Here is an 8,166-nt window from a genome sequence, read left to right on the forward strand (position 1 = left end):
AGCATACAACTCCATGTATGCTTACAAGGCAATTACAATATTTCCATCACATCACAATAAAATACCTAAAATAAGTTTATATATATAGTTCAAGTACAAAATGTCTGGTACAAGTAGATCATACAAGAGGTATCTCGTACGGATACTGACCATAAGGTGTGACATAGAGAGCACTATACAACAAAACAAGATATGCCTCTCTAGTCAAATAACAAAATAACTGCTAAGGTAATATGGTGATCTATACCAAGGGTCAGCTACTAGCGTGTCTCTCTAGACCCAGCCGCACCGATACCTGTAAAAGAACCCAAAGGGTGGGGGTGAGAATAAATTCTCAGTGCGAAATTTGCCACAATCAGGTTATTGGACTTGCAATCAGACTCCATGTTCAAAAATGAAATCCATACAAAATCGCATTAGCAGTTCTATTACAATATATCTATGGATGCACATGCTTGACAACAATAATCGAATGAAAAGCAACGTAAGGAATTTCCAAGATGAAGTTCAAACAAACACATATTTGGCCTAACTTATTTTATTATGGCTGGTAACATCTACAGATGTTCCACCGAGCTGGACCCTTTATCTGACCCTCATCTGTAGGGTTACAGGCACCTACAGATGTTCCACCGAGCTGGACCCTTTGTCTGACACCCATCTGTAAATGCTTTGGATTAACCATTTACTAAAGTCTGGTTCGAAGTCATAAAATGAAAATTCACAGGAAATAATTCAGAATGCCGTCATAGTCAACTAACCATCCAAATGCATTACCACGTAGGGTAATGCCCCCGAGCCACAGACGTCACACATAAGTCACCCATAATCACAATCAACACATATGTATATAGTCACCCACCCCTCGTCCCAACCGGTACTGGGAAACCTCGAGGGCCGTTCACCTAAGGCCATTAGGATCCTGGGATCAAAGTCAGCTAGCAGACTTTGCAAATTCATTCACATATCATCTCAAAGTTAGCTGATACAGCTCAACCTTGCCATTTCATTCACATATCATTTCACAATCATCAATTTGTGGTGACCTTTATCCATAGTCAACTCATAAGAGAACAATCAAAATGACAACCATACAAATATGCAAATCAACCATACCGCAACAATTCGGTTTTAGATGTATTATGCACACAATTCACATAATTCTAATTATGTAACAATCAAACATACAACATGACAATTCCAAGTATGCAACAATCAATCACACAACATGACAATTGGAAAAGATAATTTAATTTCTGAAAATGAAACATCAAACAAGTCCAAGAACCCCGCACCTGATTATGAAAAACGTATCGCGCACCTATGGTTCGAACGTCTCGAAAGGTCCCGCAAAATCTTGCTCAACCGAGCCCACACCTATATCAACATATATACTTAATTCAATCTTTGTTCGACGATTGATATGCTTACTTGAGTGATATTATTTTCTTTATACTTTCCTTAACATAATCCATATAACTTTGTATCCACCTTCTTGATGTTAAAAATAGAGAGTGCTACTGGAGGAAGAGTAAACAAGAACACAAAATAAATGAAAAACAGAATTATAGACAGCAGCCCTAAATTCTGACCCTTGGTTACTAAAACTGCAATAACTTTTTATAGGAAACTCCAAACAACTTGAAACTTGAACCACTAGAAACTAGACTCCGAGACGCATCAAATAGACTCTTTATTTGTCCAGAATGATTTAGAATTGCCCATTCAAATTAGCTCCTTAATCAGCCTAAAAATCTGCCCACTGTGCAGTCACGAATTTAATGGTAAATCAAGTTTGTTCATCAACACTTGCTATTTTGATTCAATACGTTGGACATCATAGAATATGCAAAGTTCACCTTTTAGAATTCCAATTGAACAACAACATGCACAAAAGAGGGAACAATAAAAAAGAGATCAACTTATACCAACTTGGTCCCCTATTTATTTATTCTTGAGTAGCTATCTGTGCTCACAAATTATTAAATTACCAGGGACTGTTTTCTAAACAAATTTTATTTTCTGTCACCATTTGGTCCCTGAACCCTGTCAGACCCGAAATTTTACACTACAAACCCTTTCATTTACCAGAATTGACCCAGAACTGTTCATAATACTGGAAATTTACAGAACAGACCCTGGAATGTTGCAGAATAGCACACAAAATACAGAAAATGGGAAAATTTACAAAACCACCCCTGAATTTTACCAGAATTCGGCCAGAACAGCACAAAATGCTGAAAATTTACAGAAATGACTTTGGCAACTCAAAACAACATACCAGTATACCAGAAAGTGCTGACACAGAATACTGTTGAACGGAAAAATCAATACCAGCACAGAGAGGAGGGTAATTTTGGTTATTCAAAGTTGTATAAATAGGTTAATCAACCCTTCAAGGGTAATCATGACTAATTCAGTATTTTAGAAGGAAAATCAAGCAATTGTTGACAACTCATTCAAGCAAAGGAAATTTAATTAATCAATGACATACATAGGTTGAGAGAAGAGGTCATCAAAACTGATTCAATCCATTCAAAATCTCAATAACCAAATTTAATTTAACACGAGAGTTTCAACCGATCAAAACACTCAAGCCTTGGTAGTAACTATAAAATTTGCAAGGTCGGTTTGAATCAAGCACAACAACACTAATTAACTTCATGAAGTCAAGAACATTGCATAAATTGACGATGTCACATAAAAATTCAGATTTATCAATTTTTCCAACTACACAAATCCTAAATCAATCATAATCAAAATAATTCCAGATTTTAAGAGAGTGAGAGAAGAACTTACCAATTAACACCTTTATTTGTTGGATTAGCCTAGACAAATCAAAACCCTTCTCTAATTTTCGGATTTGAACCAAACCCTAGATAGAAAATCAAGATTAAGATAGAATTGAGAAGATAATCACTAAATTAACAACCTAGAAGCATAATGGAGATAGATTACTCATAATTTATACAAAGATTTCGGATTTGGAGCAAAACCCTAGCAATGGAGATAAAATTCAGATTTTTGAAAGAGAGAAGAGAGAGTTGTCAATGGAGGGACTAGATGCTTACTAGAGGGAGATAATCAACCCTTCCAATTTCCTTCTTCAAGATCTCAAGGTATATAATGGATTTTAGAGGGAGAAGAGGGCTTCCCCTCTCTTTTTCTTTCTTTTGGCGGACCAAGCAAAGGGAGGGGCGGACTACACAGAGAAGGGAGGGAAAGAGAGGGAGAAGAGTTGAGTTATGTTGGTCATTTTGCTAAATAGACCCTCCAAGTACGGGATATTGATAAAAGAAGCTTTAAACCTATTTTTATGCATAAAAGATTGTATCTTGTTCCCAATTTTATATAAGCTATAATTTCAAGATTCGATTAAATTTGGTTGTTTCGAAAATTCAGACCAAGGTTATATTTGTTTTAAATTTTTTGACTCCTAGTTTGCCATTAAAATTTTCGATTATATTTTAAACATTCTAATTTTTATTATTAAAAATTTCTTAATGTAACAGGCCTACTTTTAGAATTCAGATCCAGTGCAATACCTGACTGAGTAGAATGAGATCTGAGTCGTCAATTTTAATTTGGCATGAATCTCAAATTTGACCCCTATAGAATTCAGATCCAGTGCAATACCTGACTGAGTAGAATGAGTCAATGAGATCTGAGTCGTCAATTTTAATTTGGCATGAATCTCAAAACGGACCCCTATATCTAAACGGACTCCGGGATATGTCCTTTAACTTGGCACGAATCTCAAAGCATAAAAATTCAGAAAAAACAAAAAAAAAAAAACCCGCCCGTACCCGGGATACCCGTACCAGTCAACCCGCAACGGGTACGGGTAATAAACGGGTAGGGTAGAGGTTTTGGGAAAACTACCCGTCTACCCGTTGCGGGTTGTACCCGTACCCATCCTACCCGTCTACCCGCCCTACCCGTTACCCCTAACGGGTTACCCGGAATGGGTCACGGGTAACCCGTTAGCAAACCACTAGCATGTAGTTGTTGGGTTTTTACGGTGCTTGTAACCAAAACCCGTTTAGGCTTAAGCTGCGGAAAGAACGTAAAACAAAATTTTTACTTCTAACTTAAGCCAAGGATTAAACGGGGCATGTCAGGAAACTTTCCAAGGCGGTCCACCTTCAGTATTCCTTTGGCATCAAAACCCAATTTAATCATTTTACAGATCTACTCCATGATTGATTTCTAAAACTTTAATCTACTTACCAATTAAATAGATTAATATAACATATTTATACCTTGTTTCCAAATCACAGTTGGAATGCAGACCGAGCGAGTAGAGCCTCACTAGGGAAGGAATCGACTCGGAGTATCACACGTGTGATACCTCTATTGGTTATCCACCAGGACTAACCAGAGAGCGGTTTATTTCTTTTGCCAGAAATACTACAAACCGCGGAATTCTGCAAAAACACTATTCACAGGAAAAAGACGAAAACCCGTAAACACGAATTTTCGGTTACTCAGTTTCATCAATAAGCAAAACTGACATACCGCGAAATTCGGTAAAACACTATTCATCGATCCCGTAAATATACTCCACAACAACCCGCAAGATTATACGTCAACTACGTATAACTTTCTTTTCTCAACCGAAACACTATTTGGGAGAGAAACTGAGAAAGAGAGAAAATACCGATTCGATTCTGCACGAAACGATACAAGTGAATTAGCGGTTTTTCTCTCTACATGCACCCATCTATTTATAGGCTTTTGAGGAGGTTCGCAAAAGACCGAAATACCCCTCAACATATGCCTATTTACAAGATATGCCATTGAATGGATAAGGATGACATGTCATGTGGATAAGATCGATGACGTGTCATCTGGATAGGATCGATGACATGTCATGCGGATAAGGACGAATCTGAAAAGACCCGAATGCCCTCGGCCCGAATACAAATAATATTCGTATAATTATTCTGAACAATTATATATATTTTTCTTGCGGTTGTTGTTTCGGTAATTTATACAACGTGTCCTGCACATTTATAAATTAACCGGTTAACTTTTATACAACGTAACGTGTACGTTTATAAATTAACCAATGTTTTTGCTTGTTATTTTCACATAACATTTATAATTTAATTATAACACGTATAATTAATTATAACCATCTTACTATTGATCATAACCAATTTATAATCAATCACAATAAGATTCTCCGATTAACTCCTATATGGTGTGACCCAATAGGATCTGCGTTATGTTGGTAAATAGAGTTAAAACTGTTTTAACTTCTATAATCATGAGCGGCATCTGGCAACACATCATGACCATCCAATTACACAGATGATGCTGTACAGTACAATATCACGATCCAGTAAACAATTTACTCGTGTTAATTCTTTTGTCACATAGCTATCAGATTAGTTTCAAGGTAGGTGTGTGTCATCCTTGTAAACTTAATCTTTTCTTGATCTTGAGCATATTATCAAATATGATTACTCTTGTAATCATACCGCGCGCTGATAATCTTACTCTATCAAGGGGCCCAGTGATGCTATAGCTCGTATAGAGATACGAGGGACAATAGTACTTTTGGTAAACCATCACTACCTCAGCTAAGCCATGTATATCGAAGAGCTACCGTTATAACTGCATTTTACCGACAGCGTTTGATAACAATCACACATATACATTTCTTAGTAGGAAAGATGAATACCTCATACTTTAGAACTTAACACTGAATGAAAGCATTAATGACACGAACACAATTCCGTATAATGTTTCATTCGGGGTCTGTCAGATATCATGTTCCTGGAACATATATCTATGTGATTAAAATGACAACTCCTTGTCTATGGTATGTAAAACTTGACCATCATTTAATCCACATACTAACCTTACAGCGGTAATTAGTGTTCCTGCTAATTACCTTGGTCAGTGACCTTTTAAGAGTATATATCATCTATATTATGGAGTTTCACAATTTCAGTCATGAACTCGAAATGATCCATAAATGAAATAATACTCAATGCAACAAAATGATATTAATCATCCAATTCATGAACAAAGCTTTATATATAATCAATTATTGTTTTATTGACTTCTAGATTATTACACTAACAGTAGTTGTCCTGATCCGCCAACGGCTGAAATTGAAAGATAAATTTTTGAATTTAATATCAACCGTCCAATCACATAATTTGTCTTCTTTTGATTAAAAACGTTTATTTTATGACTGCTACATGGTTTGTCATAATTAAAATTAAAGAAATCCCTAGCGATCTGTTTCCTTATAGCTCCTTACACCTATCTTTGATTCCTATAATTAAATTATTTCCTTATTTCTCTGTTTTCTCCATTTCATTTATTCTCTTCTTCTATAACTTCGACAATAAAAATAGAAACAATCATATCTTTCTGAATTTTGTTTAGGACTATTCTATCTTTGTGAATAGATGAATAGCAGATCTTGTACTGATGGATACAATCATATATTTTCGATCTGGAAAGAAAATAAATAATATCTATAACTTTTGTGTAGAGAAATTTTCATTGTTAAAATAATTTTCATTAAGAATATATATGTAGAAAAAATTCTTATTTTAATTATTTAATCATATCTTTCTCAATTTTGTTTCTTTACATATCATTTCTCCTCTAAATCGTTTAATGACCTGCCTTCCTTATAGAGAAAATTAGATATTAAATCGCAATGATACTTCAAGATTTTTTTTCATGTTATATTTGATCTTTTTTGTTTCATTTGTTGTTTCTTTTATTATTATTTATTATTTTGATTTTTTTTTTCATTTGCTTTTATTTTCATTTAAATATATTTTTTCTTAATTTTGTGTGAATGTCAAACAAAAATGTCTCTTCATATTCTATTAAATCTTATAATATGTTCCGTTGCAACACACGGGCACGATACTAGTATATATATATAAAGGTTGGCTAACCTCAAAATGTTTTTTCCTAGCCTCCTGAACAAATGACTTGGTTTTTCTATTTTTAAAGTCCAGTTGATCCAAACCGTTAGATGTTTAATCTATATTAAAATGTGTTTGGAGACAAAATTTTACATTTTTTGAATTATTTTTTTTTTACATTTATTAAGATGTTTTGAAAATCATTGTTTTTATTAAATTTCTGCACCATTGAAAAACAACAATTTTCAAACCATCTTAATAAATAGCAAAAAAATTCCAAAAATTGTAAAATTTGGTCTCAAAGCATATTTTAATATTGATTGAACATCTAATGGATTGGATTGACTTTTTGGACTTTGAAAATCGAAAAACCGAGTCGTTTGTTTTGAGGGTAGGAAAAAATGTTTTGAGCTTAGTCAACCTCTCTCTCTCTCTCTCTGTATATATATATATTGGAGGATTCAAATACCTCCATTTTTTGTGCCTCCATCATGTCTCTATTTTTTTTAAACTTTAATAATTTAAAACTTAAAAGTCAAAATAAAACGTTGGATATGATCTACATCAATTTATTTATGCACGTGTAAAAAATTATGACATTTCGTCTTTATTTTGGTTGTAATCAAAACTTGTAAAAACGTACTAATGTGGATAATTTCTCGAAGTTAATTTTTAAACCTATTGATTCACATATAAACAAAACCAAAAGTTGATAACTTTTTATGAGATCAACTGTAAAATTTCTAAAAATTGTCAAAATTTGATCTCCAAGCACAATTTAATATGGAGATCAACTTGAACGGTTTCGATCGACATTTTGAACTTTGAAATTGAAGATATAAACATGAAGTAAAATACTCGCTTTACTTCACGAAGTACCATAGCCTAACTCTCTCTCTCTCTCTCTCTGTATAATATATATAAAATTAAAAAAAAAATTATTGTTTTGTTTATGCATTAAAATCCCAAAAAAATGCAATTAAAGTTAATTTCTTTTCATATTAATGATGTCAGTTATTGTGCATTAATTAAAATTTCAAAATTCGTTAATAAATTCCATGCATCTAATTAATTGCAATGCAATTGTAATCATCGCATGAATTAGATTCGCAATTTCAATTTGAATGAAAAAATTAATATCATTTGATTATAATATTGAAATCATTCGAGGCGTCTTGTCCTAATGTTTAATTTCAATTGAGGCACATGAAATCTTATGCGTATTTATCTATTTTATTATAGAAATAATGAAATGAATCACAAA

The 8,166-nt window shown here is 33.6% G+C and overlaps 1 long non-coding RNA gene across 1 annotated transcript; it reads right to left on the bottom strand.

Moving 5' to 3' along the window:
• Positions 1-227: 227 nt before the first annotated feature.
• Positions 228-2,886, bottom strand: LOC144573850 (uncharacterized). The gene is made up of 3 exons (XR_013518095.1): positions 2,800-2,886; positions 1,296-1,377; positions 228-295 (listed from the first exon to the last, which is right to left on the bottom strand). It is a non-coding gene; the product is annotated as an uncharacterized LOC144573850 (long non-coding RNA).
• Positions 2,887-8,166: the final 5,280 nt, after the last annotated feature.

This window comes from Carex rostrata, chromosome 22 (genome assembly GCF_964058835.1).
Source record: "Carex rostrata chromosome 22, lpCarRost1.2, whole genome shotgun sequence".
In the NCBI taxonomy this organism is placed as follows: Eukaryota; Viridiplantae; Streptophyta; class Magnoliopsida; order Poales; family Cyperaceae; genus Carex; species Carex rostrata.